The sequence below is a fragment of the Botryllus schlosseri genome, chromosome 1 (genome assembly GCF_051294905.1).
Source record: "Botryllus schlosseri isolate E-star chromosome 1, Bs_hap1, whole genome shotgun sequence".
Lineage (NCBI taxonomy): Eukaryota > Metazoa > Chordata > Ascidiacea > Stolidobranchia > Styelidae > Botryllus > Botryllus schlosseri.
The window spans coordinates 28047727-28063459 of record NC_137236.1 but is presented as its reverse complement, the minus strand read 5'-3'; the positions used below and the strand labels follow the sequence as shown (position 1 = coordinate 28063459).

The following is a 15733-nucleotide window of genomic DNA, read 5'->3' as shown; positions in this document are numbered from 1 at the left end:
GCAGTTGTTCATTCTACATAGGTGAAAGAGGAGTATATCTCTATCAATTATGTCCATGAAGAGCCTAACTATACAATACTCATATGCGTCTCATATCTCTTGACTTGATCTCAAAACAACAAAAGAAATATATCAGGAACGATGAGATGAACTTATTAATATTATATTGCAACTGATCAGACATGCTGGGGTGATTACTTCATGAATGTAATCGATTGCGATTACGATTACTTGTGAATCCCACGATCACGATTACGATTACGATTACAGCAAAATATGGAAGTAGTCGATTACGATTACGATTACAATGAAAAAGTAATCACGATTACTCACGATTACATATATCTTTGAACACATATTGGGAAATAATATAACGATTGCGATGAAGGTCTCATGAGAGATCAACTTTCTTTTTAAATGTGTCATCATGACGTCATTTACCATGTACGCCATACTATACCCATTACTCAACCCGATAGCGGACGATTTCTCGCACACAACGATATGCATTCTAGCCTGGGCCGTAACCAAAACTTCAACTAGGGTGGAGAGAAAGCTCGACGGAACACAAAATTATTTTGTAAATCCACAAATATAATAGAGTATTTTTGAGAGGTTTAATCAAATTGAAAATTCTCTTCGCGCTTTGCGATTGAATGTCGCTTAATATCTGGATTTTGAAATGCATACCTCTCGCGCTCGAGAAAAATATTCATTATTTATAGAAATAGAAGTAGCCATTTCGGCGCGAGTCATTACTGTGCCACGACACATCAAGGCATATGCAATTTCGGTCAACATGTGAATTCACGAAGTGTACCGTGGCCGAAACCTTGTGTATGCATCCATTGTCCATACCCGTGCCGGATGTGCTTGACTAATAATCTTTTCTTGCTCTTAATCAGGTCCTCCCAATATAAATGTCACCCGGGGCACCCACAGAGGAAAATGATGCGCCCCGCGAAGAAGTGACAATTTGTGTGTGCGACTCACAAAAGATTTTATTTCGTTTTCTTATAGGCTGCTACGTTTGGGTTACTTCAATATCTTTTGACTATACAGCAGACAGGATGTTACGAAATAGGCCCGCCCGAAGATGGTGTAATTATATTATGCGCCCTAAATTTTTGACGACACGAACTTTCCCAGCTCAACAGGCATATCTAACCATAGGGCTGAAAGAGGATCAAAATTGAATAGTAATATATGCAATTACCACTACCAAAATTCGGCACCGTACTAGTACCAAACAAATATTTCGTAAAATTTTTGTTAAAATCGGAAGTTTCACGCATTTCAGCAGGTACTTAGAGGCCTCAGGACACTTTATAAAGCATTGCTTAGAATCTCTTAGCATTCATGGATAAGACAGGCGTTTCCTCGTGCCAACCATCCGATTTACCAATCCCCCTCCCAATTTGGGCCCAAGGAATCAATGTGAAATGCTGAAATTTCTACAGCATATGAAATTGAGTGTGAATAGCTTACACACCAATATTTGGGAATCTAGCATTTACTGTTTATAAAATATCGCAATTTGAAAATTTTGTGAGTCTAGCAGTACCTTACGAAACATATGAGAATAAGAAAGTGAACATAAAATTCTGCCTACAATAAAGATATTAACGCGAAACAATAACTTCATATTCGGTTATAAATAACCGAATATGTACTCGTTAACGTTTGGTTTGTACCGTTACTACCGTATCTTGCCCGTCTACTAGTTGTTTGTTTTTGTTAATATTACGTCATACAGACAAAATAGTTCTTACATTTCGAATTTGATTCACCCAATCACTAACGTTCGCTACTGATGAGATTTAGTCGAAAAGCTTTTAGCGAATAAATTAACAATATGAAGTTATTGTTTCGCGTTATTCTGAAGTTCTGTACCACTTGTTCAAATAAAGATATTGCGGCAAATAAAGACTCGGTTATGATATGTATCAGCAGCCGGTGGTTTTTAATACTTCGATAGGGAAATCGTCATGTCCGATTTGACGAGTACAAAATTTCAAATCTTTGTCCGGTGTGCGCAAATAGGCCTACTGTTCTCCAAGCAGTAACGGTCAAACTGCCTTTGACTAAGCATAACCAACCAAACATCACTACATACGTTACTATTTGAAACTAGCTGGAGTTGTGATTATTATCCAGCAGCGAGGTAGTGGCTTACTGAGTGTATTGATAACCTGATACAAGGCATGGGCGGTGTTCTTCTTATGTTACAATCACACAAATACGTACATCGAATAGCTATTTATACATTTTAATAATATATTCATATTACAAATATATTAAAACCCGAAGCTTTTCGAGCCAACACTCTTCAAGGGTAATCGTCGGCATAAAGAAAATTTCAAAAACTTGCATATAACTACATTGCATACAGCCAATAGTGACGTCATAGAAACAAAACAACATCAAGTGCAGACAAACCGCGAGTGCAGCTAGTGGCCAATTTTTAGCTGAAGCAAACGCTCCTTTTGCTGGCATAAGGGTGGTTGATGGATCCTAATGAATTTCGATTGCAGCGCGGACAAGTGGAAAAGTGTGCGGCCTCTACCCAAAATCGAGAATCTGTCGTCATTATAGTTATTGGCGCAACCGCGCAAGTAGCATGCTCAGCTAAATGCCTGCCAATGGCAGAGTTCATTGCCACGGCCTGATAGTGTTCCAGCACCGTTAGGTCAGTTTCAGTTTCAGCGGCCTGTGCTGTCTATTTACTACGTTTGGATAATTCGCTACGCAATGACGAGCAAAGCCAATATTTGCAACATAATAATGGGCAGTGGCATTTGAAAATCCGGCGTTTCTACTATCAATAACATGGAATGATATCGTATTGTTCAGGAATGTTCACTGTTCCGTTCATGTCACAGTCGTTGTGCAAATACGAAGTAATCGTAATTTCACAAAGAAATCGATTAGATCTGTGAAATAGTCGATTACGATTACTTCGGAATTTTTTCGAATGTAATCGATTGCGATTACGATTACTTCAAAATGCTGTAATCGTCGTAATCGATTACGATTACTAATCGTGATTACCCCATGTCTGCAACTGATTATTTTGAATTTGCAATATAGTTGGCATAAAACTGATAGAAATAATGCAATTTTAATTGATTATTTAGCTAGATACGTATAGCCTATATATATATATATATAATTGGAGTTTATTCATGTACAATTGTAGATACATGATATCCGTGAAAGTCTTCAACTCGGACAAATCTAATACCCTGAATATAATGATGTTGCTGTATTTTGTTTCAAAACAGTCGTCAGAGTATAAAAACAATAATACAACAATAATGCGAATGAGGTCTTTCCCATCAGCCCATACAGCGAACATATGAGATTTTAGTCAAAATATAGCACATATGTGGTTTTGTCCAAAACAAGCGACAATTTCAGAAAAACTAAGGTTATATTCGGAATCAGTGCACTTCAGAACCCCCAAAACCACTGAAGTTTGTCTGCCTAAAAATATGTGTTGACAAGTGTAATCAGGTAACGCACGATAAAGCAACATCGACCGCCCGAAAGGAATGCCAATCGAAGTTGAAATAAATAACACAAAACTGGAACATGAGAATCGCAAAAAGGAGTAAATCGTAGCGTGTAATGCCCCCTTATGTCAACAAAAAGACTTTATACAGGGTTACCATATTTTGCGATACGTGAAGGAGGACGATTTTCACAGGCTGCAAAAGTTTCTTGAAGAAGCTATGATGTTGGCCCAATCCTACGTATTACGTCACCGTTATTCCAAGGCTAAGATGTAAATTACAGCGACATCTGTCGATGTCAGTTACCTGACGGCTAGTTCGCCCTGATATCAGATCTCAATTTTATTGAAATAATGAATACCTCTCACTTTTTTAACGTAGTGCACATTTGCCGATCTAATCGAAGTTTACCCTCGCTATCGTTGTGCGACAGAATAGCTCAATAATAGAGCTATTAGGAACACACGATAACTAAATATTGTTGCCGAGCGGCATTTTACGATCAGTATTTGTCTAATCGAGCGCTAGCCAGCCCACCGTCCAGTAGGGGTCTCAGCTTTTCGTGGCCAGTTTCTGGCCACAGATTTTTTGTGGCCGGCCACAGATATCCCATAGCCGGCCATGCGAATTCATCACGGCTGGTCACCATTTCATGGCCAGTTCGTTATCTTCTCACATCTATAGGTAATAAATCTTCCGCAATCAAAGTACTCAAGACTTTTCAATTATATTAGCAAACAATCGAAGCAAAGTTCAATTAGAGCCAATGCAATGACTCAGATGGTCATTGGTCAGATGATCAGATGGTCCCATCGACTCCCATTGTTTACCATGTTTGTAAACTCGCAGGAGATATCTGCGATATATCTGGCAGAGAACGCTGCATTTTGGCATTTTGCACGATATGCCCGTCAGGCAGGCCAAGACAAGTCATCAGAAAAAAAGCCGTTAAACGAGAGTTGTGCTCCGGATTAGTATCTGCAGCACGATAATTTCAAACTCACTTGAACGCTGCTGGCTGTTCGACTTGTCAGCGCGGAATAGTTTGACGCAGAGTCAGGTTTGAAATCGTCAAGTTGAGATTGCGTTCGACATGAGATCTGTGGCAAGTTTTATCGTCATGACAGCGGTCGCGTTTGTCGCTTTCAGGTTCGTCTCTAGCGCCGAACCGAATAGGCCCGAAAGCAGACATGCAGTGGTGAGTGTCTGTGCGCGTGTGAGACCCAAGTTCTGATTTGTAATGAACGACTTATTTCAGTACAGGGTAGTTCCAAGATATTCTCCTGCATACACCCCTGCTTATCAATACGGGTCAACTACACGCAGGCCACAGAGCCGCTTACAGAGACTGCTGGTCGACTATCTGCGAGCACAAGTTTGGCTGAGTGAGTAATGAATCAGAGATGCACCTCGGTTATTTCGGAAAATCCCAGATATGGAGGCCGAATAAACCCAGAAAACCCCAGATTCTATATTTCACTCAAAATTATATAGAATAGCTGTGAAACTGCATGGGACCTAACAGTCATCGTACGGTCATAGGAGCATATATCATTGAATTTGCAACAGTTCATATTATACATTTTGCTCGGTTAAAAGGCCAAATCCAACAAAAAATATGCCGTTTTCCTCTCGACGCATTGCTATGAAAGAACTGGTGAGCCGCTTCAATAGTTATTACTGTATTAATTATACCATTGCGCTCAGAAAGCTCGTAAGAATGCCATCCATTCCCTATTTCTTACGGGGATTTTCGTATATTTTCAGTGACCCAGATTGAAAGTAACTTTCTATAATTTAATCCGGGAAACATCACTTTTATCTGGGATAATGACACAGACGCATGTTTAGCCGAAAAACTAACTGCCAAGTCATGAAATTCAGGGTGTATTCTAATGTGCTGACAACCAACGGCCAACGCAGCCACTGAATAACATACTACTGGGACTGGTGTGTCTGTTGGAGCTAAATAGAATTAGATAGCAATCCTCCCATGGTCTACCCAACCCAGGTGCATACCATAGATAAAACTACTCATCGCTACACTACGAATTTGTTTGAGTGATACTATAGCATCGAAGTCCTGACCTAAATCGTTTCAAATTGCAAGACGGATTGTTTGTTTGTGGTATTCGCGGTGTTTGTCGACTGCTATCGTCATTTACACCAGGCCGATATTGTTCATTATTTTCCGTAACTTTGTAATACACCGCTTACGCGCCTCATTGAGGTGGCGAGGTTGTAAGACGGTGTTTCGAATGAGTTTGCCTTACGAACATGACTTTTTCGGCCTAAAAGGTGCTGTTCAACGAAGATTCGTCACATCACGCCGAGGCCTCTCATTTTAGTATTGAATCAGTCTCTCAAGACTATATCGTTACAATAATAGCAAAATTCATCGACAATAACGAACTGCAATACGTGCATTTCACGATCTTACTATATAATCCAATAACCAAATTTCGAGCGTAAAACTGACCTGACGAACATGAAGTTGAAAAAAACCCAGATTTCAAGGATAAAAACCGAGAAACACAGGTGATGCTAAAAAAACAGATATGGGTGGAAAAACCCAGGAGTTGCATGTTTGTAATGAATGCAATAGACACTTACGTGACCTTTGACACGAACCAATCAGGTTGCAGCAGGATGTAAACAAAGAACAAGGCCGGGCAAGCTTACTATGAGCTCTTATGGGAAAAGGTTGAAAAATGAAGGTTTTAAGCAAAATTACGTTGAATTGGGGATGACTGGCCTTAATGAATACTAATAGCGTAGAGCTAGTATGTAGTTGCAGCTTTTAGTCTTGGATGAACATGAATGGTGGCAAGTACGCATCAGCGTACGCGTGCTGTGTTCAAATGCATGGATTTTTGACAACTTTTCGGATTAAGCGACGATTGTTATATACTATACTATAGGATTGTGGTAATGCATATGTTGACGATTTCATAGGCTCCAGGTCTAAAGCGAAATTATATTATATCTCATGTTCAGAAATATATGCTATAAAATACAGCTTCTGCCACACATCACAATTTTAGTGTATTGATTATGAAACATGAAAGCTATGGAGATTATATCGAATTTCTGGATTTGAGTGGAACAGCATCTTCTTCTAACACCGCGGAGAAAGCTACGAAGTATTTCATGGAGCGCTATGTACCCGACTTAGGGACAAAGATTGAGGAGACAATTCACTCTTTGTGGAAGTGTTATTCTAGTGAACAGCCAATGTTATCGCAACTTACGGAAAAGAGAGATATCACACTCAATGGAAATACACATTCTCAGAAAATCCATTATTGATTCGTCTTGCACTTGTAAGACAGGGTAAGTAAGAAAAAAGACATTTTGTCAGAGACTCCTGCAATAGATATTGTAACCATGATTTATTTTCACATTAGGTTCTGATATATGCTCTCATGCATATGCATTGATTAAGACAATCCAGCACCTGAAGCTACAAGGACTGCATTGTGATTTGCATCAGCATCAGTGAGCTCGATCGTGATTGACAAGCCATCTCTCGACCGTACTCGCAACCGATCAACTCCTGCCTCAAGGTAGATTTTGGTGCGTATGTGGTGTCTTCAGTTTTATAACATTCCACCGAACACACATAATCCTGCAACATTTTCACCTGGAGAATTGTTCATTCAACAAATTGGGCATCTAAATGAGCTTCAATGCAAACCACTGGAATATAGTATGAATAGACATGCACTGTTGGTACACATTGACCATGGCACCGCACAATTACGATCCGTAGCATGCTGTTAGGCATTACGATATTCACAATGGAACTGAATTTTCACAATTGCTGAATATGCTGTATCATTCATTTTTAATTTTCAATCTTGAATTAGAGTAAGCAATTAGTCCATATTTGGTTAGTTGATACACAATGCTGCATAGTAGGACACCAGACAAAATTTTATACTTGTTGATTCTTCCGATCAGCTGTTCAATATGAATACGTTGTCTCACCATCTTTCTGGTTGTGGAACAGTCTGGCTCAGGCATACAAATCATGTGCAGGAATATTTAAATCTAGATTCAATTTCTTGATTTCAGACTCAATGGTGAATCACTTTTCTGCCATGATAGCATTTCCTGGTTCACCATAGCTGAATTCCATCATTTTCTCACATTTCTTGTCGAGCCCACATATTTCACTAATATTTCGATCTGAAATGGTCTCTGTGAACAGTTCCTGCACAAACGTAAGTGCACCACAATCCATCAATCCTTTCAAAGTTGTATGTGATTTATTGACAGTCAGTAATCATTTTAGTTTTGAGAAATCATGAATGAATGCAAATGGTGCATTTTTAAGAACCACATATCTACATGGCCAAATCGAAATTTAATGAAGCTGACAGCAATAGGCCTACTATAAATTTGACGTCAGTAGGATAAGTTGGGCAATTCAGAAAGAATTTATTGTAGTCTAGCATAAAATTTCAGCTTCTCCGCATCTTTTGACATTATGATGCTCATCTGAGAACTGAACTTCACTAGCAATAATTGTCCGTCAATTTGTAATTTTCCTGTACGAGTTTCCTGTTTTGTGCTTCTACTTCTTCCAGAAATTTGATTTTCTTGCGTTTTATCCATCGACTTCCTCTTTCTGCAGCTTCATTAAAGATATCCATCACGCCTGCACAAAATATATAATATGTTTATTTTACAGAGCAACACTGCTGTGCAGGCACCTATCAAGGCGTACTCGTCCGACTCATGCAACGTATCACCGCTACCAATTTCAACTATTCATCTCATTATTGAATATATTGCTCTCAACAATTTCAAACCACACCATCATGCAGCAAAGCTGTGGAATAAAACGAGACACACACCAAGTCGATTGTGGCATCAAGTTTGACTGCATTTCAGATTAGATTCATTCTGAAACACAGAATTATTTCATCTTAATTATGTCACGATTCAATATTTTTGGTACAATAATAGATATGTCATTTTATGAATAAAATGAGAATTCAGATGACTACAAGGAAGTCCACATGCCTTTATCCAGATTTTACATTCTTCCATGCATGTTATTGGCTCTGGGAAAGGTACAAGCGCACACCAGGAACGGTCTGAGTAGCCATCTCCAAGTTACACAGGCTATTAGCACAGTGTTTATCCGGCATTTGTCCTGATTGATTCAATACATGAGCTAGAACAAAAAATGACGATTTCAGCTGGGAACGGATCATATTGCCTATCATATTAATATGATCATTGAATATGCAGACAAGTAAGTGTCCAGTGTAACAGTAATTTGCTAGATAATGATGTGGACTGTACTATATACGATTCCATAAATAGAACGCAGATAACGCAAAGCCCACATAATGAATACCCCACATATCCTGACTCAAGATTAATCTAATACATGCTATTCGGTACGACAGTCCTATAGTATAGTATACGACTAAGGATAATACAGCAATAGTTGCTTCATCCGAAAAGTTGTCAGAAATCCATTTATTTGGACATACCATGCTGACGAGTGCTTGCCACCATTCATGTTTATTGTAGGTTAGAACACTGCAAATACATACTAGCTCTACGTTATTATCATTCACCAAAGTCAGCTATTCCCAATTCAATGTAATTTTGCTAAAAACCTTCATTTTTCAACGCTCTTCCATAAGCGCTCATAGTAAGCTTGCCCGGCCTTGTTCTTTGTTTACATCCTGCTGCAACCTGATTGGTTCGTGTCAAAGGTCACGTAAGTGTCTATTGTTCGCTTTCGTCGTCGCGTCGGGCGAGCCTCTTGCGAACCCTTGCGGGTATTAATTGTCACAATTGAGCTCGGATAGCGGGCGGGCTTTTGGGCAGATGTAATGTATCATAGTAGAGATTCAACAAAATATGAGCAGAGGAAAGTAAGCTCACCTTGCGTCCCTTTCTGCAGGGCTGCTCTCGCCACGGACGACCACGACGCCAACGCTGAAGACCACGACGCCAGCGGCGACAGAGAGGGCAACGACCGTGACGACGACAACAACAGCAGAACCGGAGCCGGAGACGTGCGGAGCCGGGGCCCCGGTAAATGATTTTGTCTCGCGCTGTATTTCGTGATTGTCGCAACTGTACTGTTTCAGGCAGAGTTGCAGAGCTGGATTAAATACGAAGGATGTTGCTACGAGGTCGGGGACAGCCCTAATAGTTACGTTGAAGCATTCGCTGCTTGCCAGGCGTCAGGCACCGTTCTCGCTAATAAAAACGCGAGGAGCGCGGCTGGTCGCAAGTGAGTGACGCAATCTGTTTGACGTCACGCCGTGAATGAAGCCTGTTCCAATCCCAGAGCGCTGTTCGTCGATCTTCTCGGATTGGAGGGCGATGTTTGGTTGACTTTGTACGACCCCGGAGTTGCAGTTTGGCTCGCAGGGGTTGATGATCGAGGAGTGCCTATCACGTCGCCCTACGTCGAGGAAACCGGAGTTACTTTTGAAGGGTCTGGGTCAGGGTCTTCGACATATTCTGGGGCCGATCCAAATGTCATCACATTTCGGACTAATTCGGAAGTTGTCACTCTGCAGGCGCAATATGTGTGCGAGTACTGCCCATCTGAGTCTTAGTTACGTACCATGATCTGGTCATTACTGTTGCATTACTTTGCCGTTGCACGTTATGAAAAGTGTTGCAAATATCATCCGTGCTTGCAGAAAAATGCTTTCAAGTTTCGACGAATTTTTGCCAGAGGCACTTGAAGCGATCAGTGGGGAATCTGTAGTATAGCAGTGCGCAGTTAAGGCCCTGCGCCGTGAGAACGGATTGATATGCATCCTAGGGTTACCATATTTCTATGAAGCAAATTCCGGACAATCTTTAGCGCCCACTAGCGGATTTTAAAATGAGGTGTAACACATTGATCGTCAATGTGACGTCACACTAGCAAAGTATTGCCCATCGACTGTATACACTATGCAGGAATGGAGTGGAACATAGGTCATGAATTGGGCCATCTGTAATGTGAGCTCTGCTGATTGCTACTTGCTAGGATCTGCAAATGATTGTGTTTGACAGCCCTATCGGCGTGGCTATCTATTTATGTGTTTTATTCAGGTCCGAAACATCATTTTTTCTGCCCCCTTCCGCTAAAAAAAGCACTGATCTTGGGCCCACCATTGGGTAGTCGATGTAAGTTGTTGGGCACTTACTATATGCATTTGGCTGTTAAAATTTTATGTATGAATTCTGTCAATAATATTGATTCTTCCATATATTAGGCTACTATAAAATACACCAGCAGTTTGCACATCCGGTGATTTCCAACCTTTTATGGTCGCGACCTCATTTCCGACTTGAAAATGTTCCGTGGCAAAGCTCAAAATTTGATAAGCAGTTACTAAAAAAATTCAGCTTGCCTAAACTTACTCACGGCCTAGCAAGCTGATTACGTCCAACATCATCGCGATCCCCAGATAAAGGCGAACGACCCCAAGATTTGGAACCACCGTCTTTGACTGAAGCATCCAATCGGCCTTAACCAACTCTAGGAATATACCGTTGGCTTATAATTGTGATTGCAATCAGACTTCTTTCAGTAAATGATGGGTATTTATATTTATTTTGATAGCATCTTTTGGCGAGGGTGGTGCCTGGTGCCCATACTAATATCATTATACGTTGCATTAACTCGGGCGCGGCGAGAAGAACAATTTTGAATAGCTTAAATCAGCTTAAAAATAATATTGTTTATGTTGATTTACGAAAAACTTTTGAGCCTGCTTCAAGCCTTCAAAATTCCGGACATTTAGGCATATTTTAGAAATTCCTCCCGGACGCAGATTTTTCAGTGAAATTCCGGACATGTCCAGGAAATTCCGGACGTATGGCAACCCTAATGTAGCCAAATGAGTGAAATGGTCTGCGGTATCCAATACATCGGGCCAGCAATGGCATCCCAGCCTCGTCTGAGAAAGAGTTAGTCCCTGGTGTTTTGAATTGATGAAAATATTTATAAAACTTTAAAACTTTAAACTTAAACGTTTACATTGGATACCGAAAGAAACGTATTTTTGATTTTTGTCTTTTGATATCCCTAGCGTAGATGGTTGGAAGTCAAGTGCCCCTACACGGTAAGGGATGACCAAATAACACCTGGAAAGTATTTCCATATTTGATGATTGCTGCAGATGGCTATTATCTGAAGAAAAATCACAGATGGTATGCCCAAGTACAAGGCCAAATGACTGTGCATTGTGCAACTGATGGTTGATGGCCATTTTGTTATGGGTGAGAATGCACACCGGACCTCGGAATTTTACAGGAGGCGCCAATGCCGAATAGTCGATCCACGATAATGAACACTCGAGCAACCGAATTTTGTTCAAGATGCGGCGTGATAACGTGTTATGGAGTTCTTTGCTTCCGCCGCTCCAACGATCTAGTGTTCCAAAATGTGTCCTGCCTTCCGATCTTTTGTTTTATTGAGAATGTTTCTTGTCCTGTTCGGTCGTTTTTTCTGTCTTGTTGTCTGTAAAAGTATTATCTATCGCATAGAAAAAACTTGTCCACCGACTGCTTGAATCGCGCGTAATCGAAGTGAGTGTAAGTAGTATATATGATCGCTTTGGGTGTGCCTTGGGCTCTTATGGGTGCGGCGGCATGGTGCCGTGAAACTCGTGGTGGCATGGTGACCCTTATAACTATAGGCTCCGGTCGCATGGTGCCATTGTGTCGTATGGGTGCGGTGACATGGTTACCTTTTCGGTATAGGCTGCGGCGGCATGGTGCCGTGAAAACTCGTGGTGGTGATTCGCCTTTTTTGATATAGGCTGTGGCGGTGATTCGCCTGTCATGTATTCTTAGGGGATCTCTGATTGATCAATGATTGTATGTGCATACTTGTGATACTTGATTCTTGTTGAGCTAGTTGGTATTGATTCTATAGGTGTGAAAGCAGCGGCGCGGAATATGTGAATAATTCGATGTGGCTGAAAGTCGGCGTCAGTAATATTCAGGTTACGGTCGAATCAAGAGACGTTAAAAGGATTTCTCAAAAGGATTAGAGTTGTGCCGAATTAACACATTCAGATACGAATCAACTTGAGTTGCGTTGTAAGTTTCATTTCAAGTTGACAAATTGACACATTGCTTGAAGATTCCCATGATTCTTATCATGCAACTAAAGTCAACCACTGTTCCAAAGTGTCAAAGTGTCAAAAAATTTCAAAATAGCGACCACCAGAAAGTGTCAAATTGTTGGTTTTCGAATCACCGTCTGCGACGGCTCTGTGACAAACTAATTACCGAAATATTACCTTGTGAGGGATCGGTATGTCTGGAACACCGAATCATGAGGGATCGCTATGTCTGAAGCATTACCCTGAGCGGCCGTAGGATTTTAGAATTATTTCACACCTTTTTGAATAAGAGTTAACTTCGCAAAGGATTAGGGTTAGAGCAGAAATAAGTGAAAATTTGTCGGTATTCGAATCACCGTCTGCGACGGTTCTGTTATTCCTTTCTTACGAAATCTTACCAGTGAAATCCAGTTTTGCGACTTACTGAGTAGCTGGTTCGTGGTACAGAACTTGAATATAGCTTTCAATACAATATCCAGTGCTTTTCAACCTTTTTGAGGTTTGTTCGCACATTTTTTGTCAAATAAATTTCATTCGCACAAGCTAATCGAAAATTGTTATATAAGAAGAAGATGGAGACACTGAACAATATTCCGTTCAGATGTGCAACAAATTGGTTACTATGTAGATTAAGATATAAAGTGTCTCATTAAAGGGGCAACTTTTTCGCTCGTTTTGACTTCAACTATTCCACTAAAACCCTTCTCGACCAAACGAGTTGTTGGATTTTGCACAAGAACGTCTATTAGTGCTTGGATGGCCAGGTCTTAAAATCTGTTCTGCACTCATATCTAAAATACAGCGTATTTTTCGCGAATGAAAAATGCTGGCTGGCAGAAATAGTTTTTGAGAGCTGACACAAAGTTCCCGGTTGCTGCAGTTTGTCGAAAGGGTGAAAACCCCACATGTTTGTGTTGAGGCTTTTGCCCTATGTCTTGGAACATAAGCTGCAAAACGATCAAGGAGAGTAGGCACATTAGAGCTCGCTACCTTGTCATACGTTGCTCCAACTTCTGTGTCACGAGTATGTGGGAAGAGAAAATATACTCACGATACTGTGTGTTCTGCTCTTTAGCTCAATCTAACTTGAGAATGCATAACAGTTTTATAACGGTAAAACATATTTTTGAACACCACCAAAATTTGAGTTTTTGTGATATCTCGCGACCAGAGCCTCACCCACGAAAGGGAATTCATTATTAATATTACAGTTGTATGCTACGATTTAACGGACATGTATGACAAACAGAACGTGCACACCAAAATTCTACACATGTCTGACGCACGCGAATTCAAATTAGGGAAAATAACAATTTTCTGCGTGTCACAGTTGTACTACTATCTACTCAAGATTGCAAGAACGGTCCGATTCCTTGCCGACAACGGAGCATATCCATAGCGAAAGATTTGGCCATCCAGCATCGGTCACTTTTAGACCAAGGTTTTGTCGCCGTTTATGTTTCAACACCTTATTTTATCAGCAGTTTGTGGGCCAAAACTTTACGTCTTCATATGCAAGTCCCAAGGCCTGAACTCGTTCGTAGCACACCCCTATACTAGTTCATCCCAACGGTCTTCGACCATGTTTTCAAAAAAAAAAACAGTCTGACAAATCTTATCATGAATTCTCATGCTGAAGCCATATTTTCTGCGTGTCTCGCCTATTGGCTACAGTACCGAACACAGTGACCTTGGTTGAATTTGCAATAAATTGAACAAATATTACACCAATATTACCTGATGGCTCTAGCACCGTGTCCACCCAAAATTAGACCCTTTGCGGTCCATATATATTTTACTAACCCTTGAAGGGGTAAAAATTTGCGTCACTGCAATTTGCAAATGTGTGACTGTAATGATGGTATTTACTACTATTCTCGTGCCTCGCGCTAATCGAACAGTTATTACGGAAAATATAATTATTGTTTAGCGAAAGAAAGCAGAAAGTCTATTTGACAGTATTTTTTCAGCCTGTTGCAGGCTCAGACGGGCTGATATACTGTATGTGTGCCACTAAACGCCAGCTACCAAACCAGGCTTATGGTTACGTAATAATTATGGTGCAAAAATATTAATTCATTGCGGCTTGTGAGAGCTACGATTAGTGATGCATACAAGTTTTTACAATTGCGTCGCTACTACCAAAGTTAAACTGACCTTAAAATTTCGTATTAGGTTTATTTTAATTATTCCACGTCAAAGAAATTAACAATTATTGACGATTTTCATTCGCACTTGATCCGGATTTTCATTCGCACTGTTCGCACCACCTTCGTCATTCGCACTGCAATTTGTGCGAACCGTCACACAGGTTGAAAAGCACTGCAATATCCATTGTAGAATAATATTTAATAACTCGAAGACTTTTCGGGTGCCTCTTTTCAAGAGTTATCGGCACACTAAAGGGATTTAAACAGATTTAAAAGCAAAACCAAAAAGGCAAAGTATGACGCAACAATCAAAATTACAAACCATGAAATTCGCATTGTACCAATGGCAACAATAACAAACTATGAAGTATACGGACATACGGTACTATAGTAGCAGCACAATTTGTAAATAAACAATTAAACGCACGGAACAACATGCACTAATGAGAACTAATGAGAACGGAGCTAGCACGTCACTGCAAATTGGCTGCAAAAACAGACTGCTATGATGATTACCAAGCATATGCTTCGTCAATTGGTCAGCATCTGAGTGAAAACCTTGCCTGTGCACATCACTATGATGACAATATGTTCACTGTCATTGCGCGTGGTAGGTCTGCGTTTCATTTAAAAGTGTTGGAGTCTACTATTATTCAGTTGAGCAAACCTATTTTATGCAGATAAATAGATTTCCTCTATAACCTACAAATTTCTCATTAGTGCGTGTTGTTCCGTGCGTGTAATTGTTTATTTACAAATTGTGCTGCTACTAGATTGCCAGTAAACTCGGCCCAAGGTAAATTCGGCCCGTTGAATTCGGCCCTCGGTCACTTCGGCCGTCGGTGAATTCGGCCCTCGGTAAATTCGGCCAGGGCCAGAGTAACAATAACAGTTACAATACCATTATCTAACCTGAACCCTTACCCTAATCCTAACCTAACCCTAATCCTAACCTAATCCT

At 40.5% G+C, this 15733-nt stretch overlaps 1 protein-coding gene and 1 long non-coding RNA gene across 5 annotated transcripts in view; one reads left to right on the top strand and one right to left on the bottom strand.

The window, feature by feature from the left end:
• The window catches only part of LOC145435040 (beta-1,4-galactosyltransferase 2-like), a 389801-nt gene that overhangs the window by 231011 nt on the left and 143057 nt on the right, over positions 1 to 15733 (top strand). The window lies entirely within an intron of this gene.
• On the bottom strand, positions 7768 to 9270 carry LOC145435245 (uncharacterized). Of its 4 annotated transcripts, none has more exons than XR_013913751.1 (3): positions 9026 to 9259; positions 8611 to 8700; positions 7768 to 8178 (listed from the first exon to the last, which is right to left on the bottom strand). It is a non-coding gene; the product is annotated as an uncharacterized LOC145435245 (long non-coding RNA). The 4 variants fall into 4 exon arrangements; XR_013913768.1 differs by having other exon boundaries at positions 8547 to 8700; positions 9026 to 9246; XR_013913772.1 differs by lacking the exon at positions 8611 to 8700 and having other exon boundaries at positions 9026 to 9270.